This window comes from Heliconius melpomene, chromosome 1, assembly GCF_056956725.1.
Source record: "Heliconius melpomene rosina isolate 202511_hmr_F chromosome 1, ASM5695672v1, whole genome shotgun sequence".
Taxonomy (NCBI): Eukaryota; Metazoa; Arthropoda; class Insecta; order Lepidoptera; family Nymphalidae; genus Heliconius; species Heliconius melpomene.
The window spans coordinates 14,111,218-14,134,405 of NC_140389.1; the positions used below are offsets into that span (position 1 = coordinate 14,111,218).

A 23,188-nucleotide genomic window follows, 5' to 3' on the forward strand; every position below is an offset into this window, starting at 1 on the left:
ATCGCATTTCCAGTCGCGTACTCTTTTAGCGTGCTTACCGTAATAGGCAGTAAAATCACTCTTCTATCCATTCTATGATTATTTAGAGATATTATTTGGTAAATGAATAAATTTGACGCTACTCTGCAATATTAAAATCCTTTAAACGAGATATCTGCCAGCAACTGTAAAGTCTAATAGGCTAACACGTCCTATATGGGTCACTGTGTCGTCGCCTTTTATTTTATTTGCAATATTATACGTTTTTAAAAGTATAGAAAACCTATATTTAACTATAAATATTCATGACTAAATTATTAAATTGTGGATATCTTTTAGTAAGAAACTCGTTGATTTAGCTCAGTTAGGTCTTCAAAGACTTTCTTTTCAATATTTGTTTTTGTTTTATCACGAACACAACAGGGTAGGCAAAGGAACCTAGTGTTGAAACCCTCCGTTCCCAATTTTACGTCGAATATTGAATTTAATTGCTTCAAAATCGACACAGATCATAATGTGTAATAAGAAAATTAATTTCCCCAAACTAAGCCTATATACCTACGTAGGTACATATGTCCTGTATGTATGTATGTATGTATGTGTACGCATAACTATGTAACGTTGAATTCGGCATAGACGTCCATTCGCTATTAATTAATCGCCGCACGCTAATTATACACAAGTGCTCGGACGATCAATAGCACAAAGGGCTGCCTGTATTTATATAGCAACATTGGTTATAAGGGTTGGTATGCCTTGCCTTGCCTTGCCTCGCCTGTGTATGTGATGTCGAAGGTGCTCTCAAGACATTGATCTTGTACACAATGCTTTGTCCAGCCGGTGCCTGCCTACGTCTAAACCTGCTAGGTACAGGTCTGTATTTGCTGATATTTGAGATAAAAGTATTATCTTTCGTAATAACAATGAAAAGTTAGAATAATAAATATGTATATATAAAATGTAGTAACAAAATTTTAATTTAGATACAAAATACACTTATTATATAAAAAAAATGTCGATAATAATTGGTAGTCAGGTACCTACATACAAATCTAGGTATCGGATTCGAATAATTTTTTTTTTATATTAATTGAATATTTTTGATTTTCCAGTCTGAATAGAAAAACGGTTTTTGACTTTCTCTACTTCATAATTTTCCGATATACCTATATAAAAGTTGAGGACAAAGTAATTGATTGAGATGCGTAATTACAAAATATACACCTTTATATAAAATCATATTGTATCACAATGGAAAACAAAATATTTCTTAAATTATGAAAAAATAAATTATTCGCACTAATTAATTTTTTGTATGGACCATGTTTAATTATCTGTATTCATTCCATTTTGAGGAAAAACAACACGACATTATATACAATTAAATGAAAGAAAACAGCTTTCAACATAATAATATTTAAAACAGGGAAAGAAAACAAAGATTTACATTTAAATATGTACATATTATAATAAAATATAATATGACGTGATGTCATAATGGAATTGTCATATTTATAATGCATAGAAGTCGTACCGAAAAAAGACAAAAAATATATAAAATATTGCAATCCAGAACAATGTGAAACAAAAGTTTGCCTCTAAGAAGGCCACCGCTAGTCACTTTAGTTTATTGAGAGCTATATTCATATTCGCCAGTTTTCCGCCGAGTTGCCGAGATGGCGCGGTGCCGCGACTGTTTCGACCTTTGTACCTGTCTATTGTACAGTATAGCTCTTACAGCGTGCTATGTGCTTTGATACTTTACATTTCTTTTTGACATTTTCTAGACATATCATTTTACCTAAAAAAAAAGTAAATTAAAATATTTAATATTTTCATTTCCTAGCTCTGGTGACGAGGCAAAGAGCGACGTTGAGTTCCGAAACTGAATACGCAATGTCTCCAGAATTTATCAGAAAGTGGGAAAACGAAAAAGTCTTAACGGGAACGAAGTGTAACACTAGGTTCCCTCTACCTACCCTGCTTTGTGTGGGATACAGCGTGTAGATAAAATAAATATTATGTAATTGACACTACTAAATTATCAGAGCAATAGAAATGTTATTCTTAGGTTAAATTTACACGCTTTCATTGACACTATAATGGTAAATGCTGAGTAAAAATATAATAATTAAATAATCATTACATGAAATATTACTTTATTCTTATTACCTTAACTTGGACATAGCTAAGATCACTAATGCCAGCGACTACACTTAAATGAGATACCAAAAAAGCAACTCCACCAACGGACACCGAGGCGATGTATCAAAACTACTTTGTCGATTTATTTGCCCTCCGTTCACCCCCAGTTCGGTTCTAGCGAAAAATGAGCGCATTCGTAGCAGGCTAAACGGGTAATGTCTCCCGTTATTTTCATAATAAAATGCACTAGATAAACCCAAACAAAAAATACGGAGACTGCAATTTTACGCATATACGTTACTTTTGTCTTTTTAATAAAAGAGCACAACAAAATCCGTATATTTAAAAACAAAAACTAAATTCATTGTTGTTTTATAAGAACGCACCGGCAACCGGCAAGGAGGCATAATTCAAAGTAAAAAATGCCAGTCTATACCTACCGGGGATGACTATCAAACCTTTCAACCAGATTAAGAATAATTAACTAATTTTTCATTTTAATGTCACATGCCATCACGTAGCGAGATTGAGCCGCGACGAAAATAAATAAGCATATAAAAATTTAATCCAAGTTAAGTGTATCGTAAAAACTACAAGTCGGCATAACTCATGGCTCGCCTTTTGTGCTTTAAAAATAAAATGGAGGGTTTTGAAAAATGAACATTGGTTTGCGCGACGGATCAGTCATCCGCGCGTCTTGGCGGAGAACACGTCTCGTGAATGTACCTTCGAGGCCAGCGCTTGACATCTACTAATGACGATTTGATTTCGACCTTTGAATTGAAGAAATATCGTACCCATCAATAAGCTACGGACAGTTGGCTTAGGTTCGAAGAAACTCAACAAATTCTTATAGCACTTATTAAGTTTTTTATACGTCGTCCGCTAGAAAAAATAGCTTTGACATATTCTTATTGCTGGTACATTTATGTGATGAAACGATTTACTTTTGGTCTCCACTTTTAGTTACAACTGATGTAGAAGAATTACTTGTACGCAATGTTCATCAACATCTAAAGTTTATTTGAGTAAATAAGTTCTTACATTACGATAATATAAGATACTTTAGGAAGTATAATTAAGATTTGTCATTCAAATGTTAATCTTGTCTTTTTAGTTAGCAACAGCGAACCAGATACCTAACACATAGATGCTATGAAATTTACCCTATATCAAAAATATCTTAAATATTTAAACAGTGTAACCCAGTCTTATAGAACTGTCATACAGTTCTGCAAATGCTACCATAAAGCCAACCCGTATAAGGACGATAACCGATGCAATGTTTTTTTTTAAAAACGACAACCTCAATACAATTTGGTCATTGATCACTTCACGTACGCTAACGTCTCAAGTTTAGAGCCATCAACAAAACCACCCACCGTCCGTCACAGCGTCAGAGCGTCAGAGCGTCAGGGCGTCCGGCTCCTCATGATTAATACTGACTCAACTCATTAGCTGAAGGGCTAAAGAACGCCGTCCCGAGCCACTTAATCACTCGAACAAAGCACTACCTACTCGCAGCCGAAAGCATCATTCTTCGTCAGGAATGCGTTCGTATGGTCCAATACGAAAGCTTTTACGACTTACTGCTTAGTTCGATAGTCTACATTCTTTTTCAGTGTGATCCTGAGAACCTGGTGTTGAAACACTCCGATCCCAGTAAGACATTTCTGATCCTCTCCTTCCACTAAATTCTAGAAGCATTGCATGATGAATGGCGGAACTCGATGCCGAGCTTTGCTCATTACCAGAAATCTAGAAGTTAAGTTTCTCAGTCTTTCGTTTTTAATATTTTTTCATTAACGTAAATATTTTAGATCTAGCAAGTAATTCGTTGTATTGTTTTAAAGATGCCATCTAATTGAAATTCTATTTATATAAATCCGTAGTAATTATATTTTTGTATTTAGGTACAGAAATTCATATACCCATTTCAAAATAATAAATATTAATGTATTATAATCTTATTACTTGGACGAAAAGAAAATCGTTCATACTAAGTCCAGAGTTTTATGCTTAGCTTTGGAATATTGAAATCTTTTCCAATGACACTGAAGAAACACGAAGAATGGTGAAATAAGGGTAATACCGTACATGACCACAGTAAAAGTTAAATGAGTCAAACATTTTATTTTCATAAATCTCTTTGTAAATACGAGATAATTAATAAATATAAACAATTACGTAACTTATACGAATTTTATGTATATTTTCATTGTTATGTTTTTTGTTTTTAAAGACAACCCAGAAACTCATATTACAGTGAATTTACCCTATACCTAATTTAACCACGTCAAGCTAATATAAACAAGCACCTACCTACACTACCAAAATCAATAGGGATGCAAGCAACCACAAAATCGCGTAGAAATCGAATTCCCAGTGAACTAGCACGTCCGCACTATGGCAAGTTTAATTAGCATAATTAATTAGAGGCAGGCGTGAGTAGAATGGAGGATTGATGGAAGTAACATATCAACGCCATTAGCCGAGGTGACGAGTATCGCCGTATATATTTTTAAAAGGCTGTCATTATGAAGAGGTTTTGTTCGCTATCATGCGGCGCGCGATCAATCATCCTAACGTAGGTAACGCACACCGTTGTTCCTGAACCGTTACCAATTTTATATATGTATCTATCTACGGGTCTAATGTCGATGTGCTCTAATGTCTTTTTTTTTGTATACATAGCTCTAAAATGATATAAGGATTATGTGTTCATGTAAATATATAATAGTGACCTGTCCTGGTTTTTCTTTGGTGTAATTCACTATGAATAACGATTTTTTTTAAATTGTTGTACTTTTTTAAATTGTTGTCCTTTTTGACATCCGATTTTTACCGATGACATCCGATTTTTACTTTAACTTCAGTGTCAGGTCGATGACTAATAAAACCTCTCTTAATATATCAGTATCACTGCGTGAGAGGAACTATATTAAAAATTAATAATTTCTCAAACCTCCATTGCTTATAAAGAACTATATGTATTAGGTATATAGGTACCAAAAATACAGAAACTCTCAAAAAAATATTATTTTACTATGCAACTTAAATACATATAAAATAATAAACGTACAGTATCCTCACATATTGCTATATGAGTGAAGCTAAAAAAACATTCACAGACATAACTAAGACTAAACGTGACGTTAAGTTCCGCAACACGCAATGTCTTTTACTCGCAATAAGAACAAAATGTAGAGCTTTTACACAAAAATCATTTAGGTTCATTATCTATATTATATAAATAATAATTCAACTGACACTATGATATCATTAAAACGAATAAATTTAATAATTTAATTCGCACAATTTAGTTTATGTTTCAATATATTAATATCGATGCAATGGAAACCAATCAACAAGGAACAATCAATAAGGCAATTAGCAACCGCAGCGGGCGAGCTGGAGGATACGTGCCGCCCTCGCTAATTGTGGCACTACTGCTTATTACTACTTTGTATTTGTTTGGTCTTTTACCCTATTTATATTGCTACATAATAAAAAAACAACAATTAATAAAGTATGAAATCTCTATGGCACTCTAAATTATTTATTTCATTAGGCTATGTTATAGAATTACACAGTTAGATGATTGTTTTTGTTCTGTTCTGGTTAATGAACTGGTCGGTTTTAGTTTTAGATTTGAAGAGTTGCAAGTATTTTTTTTATTGCATAAATTACTTAAATGTTTAAATTTCTCAATCTTTTTTCACTCAGTATAAAGTGATTACTCATATATATGCTTGTTATCATATCTTATTGTTTTATCTATCTATAAGAAACAATGAAAATACAAACAAAATTTCTTAAAAAACGAGGCCCTTCACTATTGACCACTCGCTATGGAATACACGACTGTCTTCAAATCTACACATATTTTTAAAGTCACGAGAGTAAAGATTATTTTTATTCAGTAAAATATGTTTTATATTTTACGTTTGTCAAACAGGTTCAGAAACCTAAAAATCAAAGAAAGGGCAACCATCGAAGCAATGATTAATAGTAGGGTGAATAGACACATTGACGATTCACGTTCTAGGCACAACTTGGCACCATCTCATTATTGCTGTTAATTGATTAAGAAACCGGCAATCCATTTCTTTACAAAATTTCTATTAAGTAAAATTAGTTTTTGGAAAATTAAAAATAATATAAAGTTTAAAAGAAAAGCAGATTTCTTGTAAGAGTAAGAAAAAAAAAATATTTTTACTTTTTTGTGATATTTTTTATGAAAATTTTTAATAATACATTAATAGAAAAATGATATTTAAATATTATTTTATAAATTACCATAAGAAATCATTTATCGATACATTCACATATAAGTGTGGCAGTATGAACAACTTATAATAAAATAAGAATGTCTTCTTACAAAACAATTACTCTCTAATAAATCTGGAAACTAATGTCCGCTAATGTGTAATGGAGAGGGACCCCTCAACTTACTGTTCGTAGATTAGCCATGGAATGTATTTGTTTAGGGTTCCGGTTTCCCATCACATTACGACTATTACAGCAGCTTTAAATATTATTAAAAAGAGGTCATTGAACTACTTATATCTAAATTCTCTACAACAAAAAAAAAATAATATTCGCAAATATTTTGAAGGAATTAATTATTTAAAAGTTGAGAATTTTGGTAGTTAATCTATCTAGATAATTTATCTACGTGCTGTACAATTACATTACAAAAATACTAACATATTTCTAATAAAAAAAAATCCACAACGTCAACTTTCAAAGAAAAATGTAAACATAACATCTGTATTTTCATAATAAGGAAAATAAATGCAAATACTAAGCTTCAATATTTGCTATAATTAGATTGTTTTCTCAAATATATCACAGTCATTATACATAATTATCCTAATTTATAACGTCATTGGCAGTATACTCGGTCAGCAAATGTACGGTAGTTGCGTAAAGTGCGTTGTAGGGCGGCCCAGGGGCGTTCCGGAAGCGTATTACTCGCCAGTGGGCGGAAATCGGCAATATATCGCCGCGATCGCTGCCGGCCGCCGCTCTACGACCATATGATAAGAAAACAATTTATATCTTAAATATATGGACCGTGTACAGTTATCTCGGCTTTTTTTATTTCAGTTAACTTAGTATTTTTTTTATTTTTATACATCTCACTGAGGCCGTCCTGGCGTTGGCACAAGCGTGTAAGTGAACACGGGGAAATTAATTATTATATATTATTAAATTATTTTAATTTCTTCGCTTTGGTAACAAGGCAAAGCACGTTGAGTTCTGCCACTCAACACGCAACGCCTCGACAATTCGGCAGAAAGTGTGGAACGGAGTATCTCAACACTACACTACTTTACTTTACTACACTACTCTACTATATGCACGATATAGCGTCAAGCTGAAAAAAATATGATATCAATAATTATAATGGAAGTACCTCGCTTCGTGACACAAGTACCAACAAGTTTTATACTAGTAACTTACTAGGCTGGTTTAATTACTTCCCTTCAGATATAAAAAATGGGAAACAAAAATAAATATCAATTTTTTATGTATATTTATACAGTAGATATCTCCTGGCATCGTCCAACAACTAGATTTTCTGGCAAGATATACGACAATGTTTACTCCAGTCTAATATGTGGGACATCATTAGCCGGGGCCACGACGGACCGCGACATTTATTTCACGGTTTCCGGCTATAAAAGTGATCCACTGCTTGCAGTCTGCAGTGTTGCCCGTTGCCCGTTGCCCGGCACCCCACTCTACTTGTGCTAGATGAGTTTGGCACGAATAAAATGATAATGTTAAATAATAGATTTGAATATTTCTGGGTTATATTAATTTTTTGTGTCATATATGTAATTCATGTATTTTAGAGAGTAGGCGAAAGAACATCTGTATTTTACTTAAACCTATTTATATTTATATTTGCTATTTTCAATATAATCAATATAAATTTACTAATATACACAAAGCCACACTATATATATATACTAACATAAATTTAGTTCATATATGTAACTTTAGATAAGTGTATTGACTGTTCTATTTTTTTTATATCCATGTTTCAGCCTTAGCCCATGTCCCTACGGAAGTGATAAAGCTGTGCACTAAAAAAGGCATTCGGACGGCGATGGTGTGGAACTAAAATGGGAATTTTTCACCATGCTCGAGATAATCTTGAGATGACCGAACGCAGTCAATTGGTGAAATCTATCCCAACTTATCTTACCGAGTAGAACCATCAATTTTAGAATCTTAAATATGTAATAATATATACCTATGCAAAAAATGTATGTATAAGTGTGTATGTATGTATGTAATTTATAATAATACTAGCGACCCTCTTGCGGCTTCGCCCGCTTTTACTACTGAATTATTCATGTAATGTATGTTTGCAAAGCACTTAAGATAATGTGAAAATTAATTAAACCCTAATGCAACCCGCATTTTCGTAGTTTCAATAAGGATTTTCCAATTGTTTTACACAGCAAGGATTTTTTAGTAGGTACCGTAATTTAAAATCTGTACTACTAATCTTTTCAAGTACTTATTAAAATATATTTAAATGACTATTTTTAGATAGTTAAATGACTTTTTTTATACGGAAGAAATTATAAACAAAAACCTACCTACTAATAACTACTACAAAAAATATGAAACCAAATATATCGCGCTGAAATAATACATTCAACTCCAATTATCCAATACGTGCAAACGCATCTAACTAAATCTTCGTTGCTTTAGAGGCAGCCGGGTTTTTTTTTTTCGAGCTTGTGGTTAATGCTGAAGGGGGTATTCTGTCCCTGATGAAAAGCAAGCACTACGTGGCTGCCTGTGAGGAAAATTAAATAGAATGCATGGACCGGGAATCGAACCCGGGCCGCCCGCGTGGCAGGCGAGCATTCTACCACTGAACCACCGATGCGTGTAAGGCAAGCAGGCACGGCGGACGCATGGCGAGTGGCGAGCCGTTTCGCAGCAAGGATTTTTTTGATATTGAAACAACTTCTAAAGTACTTATTAAAATGAAAAACAGTAAAAGACAGTTTTGGTCTACATTAAATGGCCAACGTAACTAATGTACTTATTTATATGCTGAGAGTAAGGGATAAGTGAAACTTGAGTAACATACAGCTGATGTGTCAACAATTAATTGCGTTTTTCTGTAAAACTATTCGCAATTTCGAAATATTGTAAAAAGCAAATTTTATCTTCGTTTAACGTAGAAAATTAATAAAGTATTTTAAAGGATAAGGATTAATACCATTATGGAAAAATATCCCTCACAATAAAAAATATATTGAAATTATTATTTTTAGACAGAAAAATTATCACTACACGTTATTCTTAAAAGATACGAATATGCTCTCGCGGACTTTTTTGTAGATCTTATTAAGAGGAACAATACTCCAGTACATTTTTTTCATGTAGTACTTACCATTAGAGCAGCGCATGCGCGAAAGTGTCTCAACGGGTAGGACTTTATACACATTTATCGTATTTATGTTAATTTACATAAGAATGTACAAATAATAAACTATATATAAACCTTCTACGAAAAACACTCGACTTAATGGTGAAGACCGCATCAAAATCCGTTGGGTGGTTTAGAAGAAGAAGAGTTAGAAACAACAGACAGACACGAAAAGCGACTTTGTTTTATAAGATATAGGAAAATATAATAAAAATTATATGTAGTGATTTAGATTATTTTATTCGAATGTATTGTGTCAATATCTAGTATGTGCTATATTTTGCTCACAAAATAAGTTTGTTAAAAATATATAAAAGAAGAATACTGTATTGTTACTGTACTGTTAAATACTATGTGGAATGAAATGGGAAATGTACTCGTAGGTATTATTTATAAATATTTCAAAAATTACACGTAAACTCGACATTGTTAAAACCAATCGACAAATTAAAGATCCACATCGCCGAAGCGTGTTGACAAATGAACAACTGCGGATAAAAAGGAAATGAATCTGATTCACAGGAAATAGAACATTGATTCAACTATTCAATTTGTATGAATCAATTGAGGGTGATGGCATTGAACCGTGACCGACCGTTTTAACTGCTCCTTTAAGCTAATAAACATCAACTCTTGTGTTATCTTGAAATAAAGGTTTCTAACTAAAACATACTGTTAACATATTATTATAATGTTTTTTTAGCGACGTTCCCCATTTTCCGCTGAATTCTGAAGGGAATGCGTGTTGAGTGGCGAAACTCAACATCGCGCTTTACCTTGAAACCAGAGCAAAGAACATGAAAATATTAAATAGTCCATTTCCTCCAATGGGAATCGAACCCACAACCTGTCGCGTTTACAGTTACAGAAAATTAATTTTAATGTAAATTTATAGGTATATCTACAAAAAATGTATTTACATTATGGCAATATTCAAAAAATACAAAATAATTTGATGCTACGTACCTACATGAGTTGATGAAGAGATATCCTGATTGCGAATCAGCTCGGTGCCTTGTCCTACATATAAAAATAGGAATCGCAGACCATGACTGACTTTATATCTTGACTAGACCAGTGGAACATTTATTTTAACATAAAACGTTTGTTTTCTATTGTTATAGCAATAAATATTTACAATTAATGTTATTTATATTGTATTTATTTTCAGCTTATTTTCGCTCTAATGTAAATTGCAGGGTAGGCGAAAAGATATTAGCATCGAGACAATATGTTATCCACTTTTCACTCAAACCTTAAACCGAACTCAACATCGGAATTTGTCTTAAAAAAGCAAAGGAATGAAAATATTTCATAGCTCCGAGCGGGAATCGAACCAACAACCAAAGCATTTACAGGCTGACGCTCACTACACCAGGATAATAATGTAATTTATGCAAAAATATGCCATACTTACAATATTTTTTATTAAGAAGTAGCAGTATATTTAATTATATTTAATTATGGATATCATAGTTGAAAAATACTCACATGTACATTTTGGTCATCACTCGTTTCAACATCCAATCTGTAACAACAATAAAACATATTAAAATTAATTAAGATATATAAAAACAAATATTTACTTAATTAATTAGTTAATAGTACATATATTTAAAACAATAAACCAAAGCGAACATGTAGTGTATTAGAAAATGATTTACTCAGTCCACCCTCCTTTCCCTATAATTAGTTGCGCTGAGAACAATGTGCAGTGATTTTTGAACGATCACCCCGCGCCATCTGGCGTCCGCCCTCGCTGTAATATACGTAATTGCACCAATACAGCGGCACTATTGAATAAAGATGCATATTTGTCTAAATGTAGTTAGAAATAATTATTTATTTATATATAATCTCTCTCTCTCTCTCTCTCTCTCTCTGGTAAGAAGACTAAGCAAGGTGTTTTGTTCCGCCGTTTAACAAACAATGTCTTTAAAATTGGACGAAAATCGGCCAGAAGCAGATTTAAAAAAGATTTTTTATTACTGATATAGAGTGGATTAGATGACAGCACATTTTTCTGGTACCATCGAGCTGCTCTGATGATGGAATTCTCAGATGGCTGATGGATCCTTAGACTGCCTACTAGTAAACATATGGAGTTTGGGTTCCTTACATTCGTCTTATTAGTGTGTTCTGTTAAAAAAGCGTATTTTTAGTTTTTAAGCTAATAATTTATTATTAACCATATAATGTAAGTATAGACTACTGTACGGTAGCCTCTGTACAATATATTTTGATATTCTAATAAATAAAATATAATAAAAGGAAGAGGTAAAGACTAATAAATTATGTGTCCAAAAAGTAAACATTAATCTTCTATTGTAAAACAAAGGTAGCTCGAATATTCAAAGTCTAATAACAAAAATTAATTAGCCCTCGAATGATTCCTATGAACGCCTCCACGAGGTAATATCGTACACCGCTCTATAATTAAAATTTCCTACAAAATATTATTAAAGGCACTCAGCTTAATTTGCCAGCATTACGTACGCTCGGCTGTTTATTGGCGCTGAGAAATTAATATTTCGCGCCGATATCAAAAGTTCACGCTCAACTAGCCACCCCCGGGCACCCCGGGCACCCCGGGCACCCCGGGACCCCCCGGGACCCCCGGGGGTCGGCAATAACTACACCTCGGACGAATTGTCGCAGGTGAGCGTCAAATGCGCTTATATTATTATTTTTCCACCTTGTGTTGTAGAGATCAAACGTCGTCGTAGTAACGCGTAGGGCGGGGGCGGCGGAGGGCGGCGGAGAGCGGCGGAGGGCGGCAGCGGAGATGCCGGGATTATCGCGAATTATCCACGTGCCATAAAGCGCAAATTACATCGGCAGCACGTGGCGTGACGTCTGCAATATTGCGGATGCTCCCGCGAGACGCGATCTAAAACAATCGCCACTGGGTGCCGAGCGAGGCTGAATTTAAAATATTGGAAATTCACAGCTCCCACTTTCCGATATTAAATTTCCTCGATAGGTACTTATTGAAAGTCGCAACTACATTCATATTGATAAATTGCAATTAAGCTTCCGCTCGGGTGACGTCCAATTAACAAGATACTACGAGTGCGAGACATAATATTATTTAGCGGCGCGATTACTTCGACGTGACTAAACAAACAGCGGTATTGGGGTCGTCCGTGGAGCACCTATTAAGCCCTGAATGGGAGGTGAACCCGCAATTACCGCCTAGTTATCGCCGGAAGACGGCGTAGATAGTTAGGGCCCGGAAAATATTCCGTTCACTAATTATTCCGCGTAATTAAACGCGCGCATTATCGCCGCCGCCGCCACCTGCCGCATTGTGCGAGCGTGATTTACGGCGATCCCGCCGCGATGCCGTGCCGTCGCGGCTCCAGGCTCCGGAGCGACTCCGGCTCTTTTTGCACCAATTAATTGTCGAATTGCTCGTATATATTAATTGCTATGAAATTAATGTGGAGAACTTCGATCGATGAGTTATGCTCCCGCGGGCGACTAATCGTATTAACTGCGTTCGAACTGTTCCATTTTTCCTTTAACTTTTATAGTGGAGCTATTATTATTAATTATCTTACTATTTAGTAAGTACTACTTATAACAATATAATATCTCATAGAAAAATATATAAGCAAGTTCAAGCTGAATTATCCCGACGTTGCATTTGTACATATTAAAAATATAACTTTACAGTTTGCAACTGGTAGCTGTGGCAAGGAAGAATTTATGCAAAGTAGACTTAGGCAGATGAAAAAATAATACTACAATATGGGCTCAGTAATAGGCACGGGTCCACTCTCACTGCGGAAGGCGCTCACTAATTTGCTCCGGAGTACTTCCTCTTATTTCCCGTCGCCATCCCGGCGAAGACAGCCTATTTTTTTGCAAAAATATATTTTTAAAAATTTCAGTAATAGTAAATATAAAACATTCCATTTATTTCTTCTTGGCGTTTTTAATAAATAACTTTTAGCAATCTCTCAATTAGAAGCAATATATAAATGATAATAAATTACTTAAAAGAAAGCAGTGTTAATAAAATAGGTACTTATTTACAGATTTTCCAATGTTAATTTTTTTAGAGTTAATATTGATATACGTATCTATCGTTATATACGATTTTTAGCATCATCCACCACCCATGTCCGTTTGATAAAGTAAAATAAACAGCTTATGTTCAATCACTCCGTTATACACTTTTCGTTGCTCTCTAGAAACATTGCATAGAGAGTTGAGTTGGCAAACTCAACACTGCACTTTCTTACTAGGCCGGTGAAATGTAGTCAATTTTGAATTTAATCATACACCCGAGAGGAGCTGGAATCACGAAAAAATCACGTATGTAGATATATGATCAGCTATTAAGTTAACAATAATAACTATAGCTTAGAAAAACAGATTGTATATATCTTAAATTATATAAAATAATAATATATGTTATAATCCTTACAAATAGTATAACAAGCATGTCATAGCATACTTTTCCCATATAAAATATAATATTAACGTTTCTGTCGTGTCTATGCAAGTAAATCAGAAAATATAAGCTCATTAGTAATTACGAGGGCTGGCGCGGACGTGGCTAAATATTTTCTCGAGGCTCCCGCCCGGCCGCAGTAATTAAAAGAACGGAGGTCGCGCTGGAAGCTGGAGGGCTAAAGAAAATCAAAAATTATTGTCCACACATTTTCTTGAAAGAAATATTTTTTCCCATAATAGGGACCCTTCATTATGTGCGCTTATTTTTGGTTGACGGCACATTTTTGCTGCGTTCTTAATATACGAGTACAGTACATACATGCATAGCTGTCACATTTAGTGCAAACTACTTGGATTTGGAGCAATTTAAATTGTTATACGTTTACAGAACGTGATAAGTAAATTTATTATTAAATCAAAAATAACAAATTAAGATACAAATTTAAAATAAATTTCCATTAATTATACACCCAAAATTCGTTAAAGACATTAAGTCCACCAGAATAACTAGGCGCTTGGAAATCATCCAGTGAGCTCTAATTTCTGTGAAACATTTGAAAATGACAGCGGGGCGTCATCCCCACTCCACTCCACAATGCGGCAATACTCACTACTCACCGTAATCGCACCGCAAACATTAATCGCGAAGCATTTTGTTAATGAGGTAAAAAACAACCTGACTTGAGTGGCGCGTCATTACGCGACGAGCGGAGCGGGCGCGGCGGCGGGCGCGGGAGCGGGGGCGGCAGCGGGCGCGGGCGAAGCTTTAATGACACCTGGTGAAAAGCCGAGATGAGTTATTTTTGAGAGGAAAAGGCGAACGTCGAGTGGCGCGGTTGTTTTACGTGGTGGTGGCGTTTTGTTCGAACTAACGAGGTCAATAGTTGAGCGTTCACGGCTCGCGGCGCGGCGGTAACAACTTGCCGCGTTTGTTATTCTAAGACTGTTCTCACACCGCGTTCATTTTTAACAACATATGCACTGAATTATTGAAATATACTCGTACCTATGTGGATGCGACGAGAGTTATATGTTTATCATTTGTAAAGAATATTTTTGTATAGTAATATACGATATTGTCGAGCCTGCTTAATTATGGCAACAAATTTGTATAATAATTAAAAAACGCATATAGTTTATCTATTGTGTTGTGCCCTGTTGCTGCTCACATGTGGCTCTGTTGTCAATATCAAAACTAATTACTGTTTTAATTTAAAAATCTTTCTAATTAGGACTTTCTAGTAGCGATCGCAATTCAAAACTATTGTTAAATATAGTTCGAGTTGATTAGTAACGAATTGTTTAGCTAGATAATCAATTTAGAGAACTATATATTAGTCCCTTTAATGTTTCAACAACTCAACTGTTCATAGAAATTGTACTATGCCAATATTCAAACAGAATCATCGAAAAAACTTAAGTACTTTACAATAAAAAACAACATGTATGTATGGATCATACTCACTAAAAAAATATGGAAAAAATTAAATTAATATTTATGAAAATTTCTACATCATGTAATTAGCTTTAGTAAATCATATTAATAGTAAATTCTGTAAAATGAGATAGCAGAACAGCTTTACGTTGTTACATATAGCAGGGTAGGCAGAGGGAGCCTAGAGTTAAGACACTGCTCCCATCTCTCCGCCAAATTCTTGAGGCTCGACACCAGAGCGAAGTAATTATCTTTTTATATCAAAAATATTGCCTTTATGAATAAAAAAAACATTTTCTCTAGGAGTTTAGAATGTTTTGAATGTTGTACCTAATTATTTTATGTATTATTAAATAACAGTTGAGTGCGAGTTGCACTTGCCCACTTGCAAGAGTAGGTACACTTTAAAAGTAATAAAATATAAATTTCGATTTTTCATATACCTAGGTTTAATATATTTTAACAAAAAAAGAGACCCAGAACTATACCTAGTTGATAATTGCTAAAATTACAATAAAAACATGAAATTATAAACAAACAACATTTTATTAAATACGACAGAATCTAAAAGATATAATCGGAAACACGTGTACATTCTCATAAAGTCACGCCATTCAAAACCACATTTAGCTGTGTAAAAACCAAAAACCTGCCTTAGAATATAAAAGCTTCTCGATTTTCATTAAAAAAATTAAAATAAAATAGTATAAAGTTGATCAGAGGCACCGATACGCTACCGCTTACGCACTCTTTGTCCGCGATGATAATAAACATCAAACAAAGACGGTAGCTTCGAACATGCTCTTGAAAAATTGTTTTTTTAGCCTTATTTAGTTCCCAAGCTCCCGTGGCCCCGATTTTTATTACAAGTAAATTGATATGTGCGATACCTATTACAATTAGGTATGAAATGTACGAAAGGTAGTTTCTGTTTGGGTTGATTGAATATTGCGTTTCTGTCTGATATGTGATATTGGTGATGTAATTTTTCGAAAGTCCAGTTTTTTATAAGTTTAGACTTAGGATCTTAGGTATAGAGAATACATTAAAAATATAGTATAATACTAGAGAAAAATTATGTTTAAAGCATCAAATTAAAATGAATCTAAATATTAAGTATATTTTTTTTTAAATCCATAAAGAAAGCAACAAAGCCTGAAAATCGTCATTATTAATTTACACGTGTTATTTGTGATTCTTTGTGTTTATTTTCATGTAGGTAGTCTTTAAAACTACCAACTTAATAATATTGTACATTCGATAAAAAAATATTTATGGATTACGTAAGTATATCAACATACCTTAACTATTTAATAAAAAGAAATTATTTAAACATTTACAATTTTATATCTTTTAATTTTTTGTATTAAATGTTTTTAATATGAGCCGATACGAGACATATGAGACCTACACAGCACAACTATCAAAACTTGCAACTAAATTCAAATCTGCGACCAACTTTAATTCGTATGCTAATCGTATTGGACTACAAACACCGTCAATTACAAATGGTCATACATATTAATTTTTGCTAACTCTGTTCGTAAAATAATAAAATAAAAAAAACTTTTCAGCCGGACTGTACCGGCGCACCTGGGACGCCGGGGGCTCTTATTCAAATGCAAATCAAACGTTCCATTTTAAAAATCTACCATCTCGACTCGCCTTGCTTCCGGAATGACTTATGTCCTCAGCCAGCCCATGCGCCAATAGCGTGCCAATCAAAGTTAAAACCTATTTTAATATTTATTGAGTCGAATGCGCTATAACAACTTATGTGACATATATTTTATTGATATTAACATCGATTGTCGTTTGAGACCTTTTAGGGCAAATTTGGAGTACCCAGGTGTGCTCCCGATCCGGTTAAGGGAAGCGTCCTTGTTAGGGAATCTCATGTATATGGTTTAATGGTTTGTTTTTAATTTCATTTTTACATTCAGCGAGGCGAAGTCGTAAGTTATTGACTATAAAACTTTTTATAAGTAAGTATATATTAGATTTTTATATAGGATTAATAAGTTTTATGTTATTTTATAGCGGCCATAAAATATTTCTTAGATCTTGTAACGTTTCATTAAATTAATATTAAACTTTAGTGTTAAGTAATTAAAAGAACAGCGTAGAAAATCATTACATAATGGTTTTATTAGGTATCTACCTACTCATTGAGCTATGTGTACAGGAATGTAAGATAGGTATGACATAAAACGTGCAATACTCGTACAAAATTTGAAATATAAACTAACGTAACGTATCGATACCATTTCCTTATTATTTTTTTGCTTTTTCTTTTCAGCTGTACTCTGATTTTTGTATATGTATAGCAGAGTAGGCAGAAGTAACCTAGGCTAGTGTTGAGACTCTCCATTCCCCACTTTCCGCCAAATTTTCGAGGTATTGCGTGTTATATGAGAGCGAAAAAATTAAAATATTAAACTTTTCATTCCCCTGAGTGGGAATCGAACCCAAAAGATACACTAAATAGGTATATTCTTTTTGATAAAAAGGTAGGTATTTTTCTGGGTTTTTGCAATTTAAAAGATATTAAGAATACTTACATAATTTTTTTCTTGTATAAAACATATTTTTTAACCGACTTCTGTATGTAAAGGAGGTTATCAATTCGACTGTATTTTTTTGTAATATTCACTTGTTTTCTAAAATAACAATACCATGTAGATAAATAGAAATATTTTTGTTTATATAGCATACATATGTAAGTATAATGTAAAATAACTTTTTAATCTATGATATTAATCTAGAATCTATGATTACTTACATATGTCAGACATAAAACAATCGATGAATGATAGAGATTGCAATACAGGACCAATATCTTGAATATCTATATTTATAAATCGCTCACCATCTACAAATCTTACAATCAAATGTAGGAAGTTCAAGTTATTTCAATATTTTTCTATCAGTCCACACACATTAGGAGTCATTACCACATTTTACTCTATTGTTGTTTTGTGACGGGGTCGATGCCCTCCGTAATTACACGTGCAAAGTTAGCACCTATTGTTCTGGCTTTCAAATCATTATGTCACAACTCACTAGTCCTTTTATATATTATGTATACTAAATAAAAGTTAATTAAATTAATTATTTACATTCAACAGCTTCCGGTTAGATTATAATAATTTTGAGTGATAATTGCGATACAGTATTTTAATTTAACAGATATTATAATAAATTACAGCTTTGAGCTTATTTAAATTAGTGTGTCCATACCAAAAAATATTATTATTTATTATTAAATTTTATTATTCAAATTTTTATACGTTTCTATAAAAAAACATTTTTCAATTATTTTATTTTTTTAAGCGTCGTCCCTCAATAACTGAATGAAATGAAAGTGATTTAATAGAATTAAGTTTCTCAGAAAATTATTGATAAAAAACAAGAAATATTTAGATCATAATCGATCAGTGGACCTCACACGAAAGAGCCAGACAGCGTGGCACCGAAACATCCTATATCAAAACCATTCATTCCAACAATTTCGATTTAATATACCTACTGACGTTCCTTTCCCACTATTGTGCTATTAATCAATTCTCCTAGTTGGACGTAAGTAGTTAATTTTTTGTAAATGTGCGATTTTGGACTAGCAAGATTTATAGCATCATAAATAATATTTTTAAAAAGAAAAAAAAATTAAAATGATATTCCTTTAACAACTGTGAAGGTGTGAACGTGTTAATTTAAGGTATGAAACAAATTTATGTTTTTCATTCTTTGGTTAATATAAAAAATATATCATCATTCTTACCTAATGGAAGAGAATACCTAACAAAAAATGCTACTATTTTTACATGAAGATTAAAATATTATTGTCTAACATTGCAATATCAAACGTATAAATAGTAACCAATAATACATATTATACGTTTTAAACAATTAAAAAATATGTTTATTTATGTAATATACCAAATTGATTACATAATACGACAAACAATTTAAACAAGTATAGATTAATCATCTGTCGTCGCTCTTGTCATCTAAAATCTTAAAATTTGATAAAGTAATAATTATAAAAAAAATCAAGTTCATATCAAAAGCTAACACAAATAGCTACTACCTACTACCTACATTCCTCTATCAATAAAGCTAATAGTTTTCTCGAGTTTCACAAATACATGATTTAGCGCTCAAAAGTTAGGCAGTAAATCAATGTTTATCGTAGCATTGCCAATATTCTTCTCATTATGCTCTCGACGAGCCACGTGCTCTCTCATTACCCACGGCCATTTGCAGTGTGAGAGTTTAAAATAAATAATTTTTATGACGCCATCTGTCATGTGCGATGTAAAACTTTAATGGCGATGGACCAGGAGTCGACTCTCGCGCATGTCATTTTTCCATTGACGTTTACTGTCAATGAAACATAAGTTACTGTTAATACGTCGCGTCGGTACTAGAAGGTGCTTGTAGGGTTTTTCTCATTATAGTGTCAATATCTTATATTATTATTCCAATGTTAGGATTTATTATTTTATTTGGATACATTGCATAACATTTAATTTTTATATACTAGTTGACTATATTTAAAAAAAATAATTTTAAATAGTTTCTGGTAAGATAATTTCAATTATAGTATAAAATAAATTATGTGATCAGTAGTGGCGCTGGGACACAGAGTGTGACTGTAAAACCGAATGGTGGTGGGTTCGATCCCCACTCGAGGAGATGAAATATTCATTTAAATTTATATTTCCATTTCTTCGCTCTGGTGTCGAGGCAAAGCGCGGCGTTGAGTTCTGCCACTCAACTCGCAATGCTTTCAGAATTTGGCAGAAAGTGGGGAACGGAGTGTCTTAACACTAAATTCCCTCTGCCTACCCTGTTGTGTGCGGGATACAGCATGAAGCTGATTTTAAATGATAATGAAATAGGTACACGAAACGTCTCTAGAATGTAGAGAATGGGGAAATATTAATAAATATCTATATCGATAGTATCTGTTTACACGAGTTTTTTTATTATATAATATATATTATCAGACCCCGTAAAGCCAAATTTCTCGAGCCTATCGAATGTGATACAAAAATAAGCTTTTTAATGTCAAACCTTTTAATGCGGCGTAGAGATGTGCGCACACGTGCTGAGTGCCGAGTGCTGACCTTGTGAGTACATGTGTTTCGGATTACAAACATGCCTGTACTTACTTTTTTATTTGTCCTTGGCTTGTTACCATGTCTACAAGAAAATTATATATTTATTTATATTTATATTACGTTTTCCTGTAATGTATTTTTTTACGTTATGCATCAATCAATCTACTACCAACATTATTCGAGATTTACGTAAATATGTATCTTTATTTATTTATCTCTTTCCTTTCTATTTACGACATTACGACATTAGTAAATAAATAATATACTTGACTATCAATATTATTATTTAGTTTTACATTTGTCACAATGTATAGTTTTTTTGTCTATCTTAACACTTCAACGTACCTACGTTTTAGCAATGAGATGTCGTGGATAGTATAAAAAGAAAAGGTCTAAATTCAAATTATGTTTCTAAAAGAGAAAAGAATCAGTCAGAAGTGGCCAGTTATTTGTATATTAAGTCCAGTCCAGTATCTAGTATATAATAATAAATATTTGCGGTATTACTAATATATATGTATATTTATTAATAATTAATAACTAGTATATTAGTTACTTAATTAAAATTATTGATGTTTAAAAAATCATAAGTTTTATACAATTTTCTACATTATTATTCACATCACTAAAGCAATATACAAAAATAAATATTGAATAAAATCAATAATACAAGTACAATTTACAAAAGGACGCGATCTTCTTGACAGTACGTAGGTACCAACCTGTAATAGCCATTCAGTTCAATACTCATATAAATAAAAAGCAGTCGCCACTCAAAACTCCATCCAGCCAAATTAAATTCATATATACGCAAAGTAATAACAGTGGGCATCAAAAAGCCTCGACTGTCCGTGTAGAGCTTTCCTTTTAATTAGACCCTAAGTACTCGTTAAAAAACAAGATCTTCCCAAACAGACAAAACGTGCACCAACAAACGCCGGCTATATAAAAAAACGTTGGATAAATAAGTGGAAAAATACAGGTAAGTCCAAGAGGGGTTTTTGTACGGGCCGGCCGGCCACTTAGGTCATCCTGCGAAATAAAGGCCCAAGTTTTTTTATATCGCTTTTAAATGCGAAGCCCGTACGTCCAGCCCGACCCGCCTCATCCCCTTCTGCGATAATGTGAAAGGAAACAAACGAAAGAAAATGTTTCCGAGCGCCCGGTTCACTTTTATTGAACATTTGTACGTAGTTTCAATTGCAAATAGTTCGTGTAATTCAGTTAGCTGCCTGCGAAACGAATAAAAGTTGAACATCGGGAAACGTCTGTACTGTATATGTACCCGCTACCCACCTGGCGGAAAGCGGGGTATTAACGAAATCACCGAGACGCGTAACGACGTGCGGCACTATTACTTTGTAGGCTTTGTTGTTTGTACGCGCGGACCCTTTGTTTTGTTCTACCTATCGCACCAACTAAAAAGTTAGAAAACTAAAATGTAAATCAAATATATATAAAAATGGGCAAAATAATTAATTTATCGTATTGGCGGGTGTTTTAATTATTTTGGGGCTCTCTGAACAATTTAGTAATAGCGGAGACGGACGGGTGGTGCCCTCGCGGACCAAATTCATATAAATCTTGGCTTGTTTCGACTACCTACCGCCTTTGATATAGTGGTCCCCGTGTGTGAAGCTATACGTTTTCAATTCGGCCAGCTCCAACCCTCCCTGGGCTGTGCTCGACGGCCAGAGGGGGCGCGGTGTTTGAAGCGGTGATTAGTAATGCGGTGGGGGCTTATGGCGAAATAATCTTAGTGGAGACGTTAATGAGAAAACATTTTACTGGTCGCCGGGGCACTTGACTATTAATTAATTTCCTTTGACTTTTTATTTAAAAAAAAATAAGGCTCGATTATAGAACGTTGTAACGCTATCGAGAGCGTACTATTTATTGGCTAAATTGGTATTTGGTACATCATTGATAGATTAAGTAATTACTGAAATTATCTTTAGATATGTATAATAAATAAGTATTAAAATTAATAAATATTTAATACTATATTTATAAATTATAAAAAAAATCCTTAACGTTATCGTCATCATGTTGTCAAAAAATACTATAAATAAATACAATTTTTATGCGTAGTTAACCTATTTTAAAGCTAATTTTTGCTTATAAAATATAAATAATTTTCTGAATAAAACAAAGAAGGGACGCCGGGACTTCAGTTCTCAATAGGCACTATTTCAGTAGGGCGGAAATTAAAGAAAAAAGGGATTTACGCAATTTTGTTCTATTCTATATCCGAAAAACACCCCAATCGGAATATTAACACAATTATGATCAAAATAATAACAATGTAAAAAATACACTGTACAATTTATTCAATTACTTTCATAAAATATTACTTTTAAAAGCTTTTAACTAATTTTATAATAATAATAATAATAAAACTTTTTCAAATCAAAATCTAAGTAATAAACGCCTCCGAATAAGAAAGTAAGAGGTAATTAGGTTAAAGAGCGGGCAGTAGTCGCGCGAACGGCAAATTCTCATTGTCGCGTTATCGGCCGCCCCCAGCCCGGCAGCTAACTTTAATTCCCTTTTGCTTGGCAATTTTTTTTTTAA

The 23,188-nt window shown here is 33.3% G+C and overlaps 1 long non-coding RNA gene across 6 annotated transcripts in view; it reads right to left on the reverse strand.

Moving 5' to 3' along the window:
• Positions 1–23,188, reverse strand: part of LOC146541609 (uncharacterized) — a 240,467-nt gene that overhangs the window by 126,245 nt on the left and 91,034 nt on the right. For 4 of the 6 annotated variants that reach the window (XR_014878222.1, XR_014878224.1, XR_014878225.1 and 1 more), the window contains exon 2: positions 11,081–11,117. This is a non-coding gene — a long non-coding RNA (uncharacterized LOC146541609). Of the gene's footprint in view, positions 1–10,555; positions 10,610–11,080; positions 11,118–14,729; positions 14,830–23,188 lie in introns of those variants that run through there. The other 2 variants (XR_014878226.1, XR_014878227.1) reach the window with 2 other exon arrangements.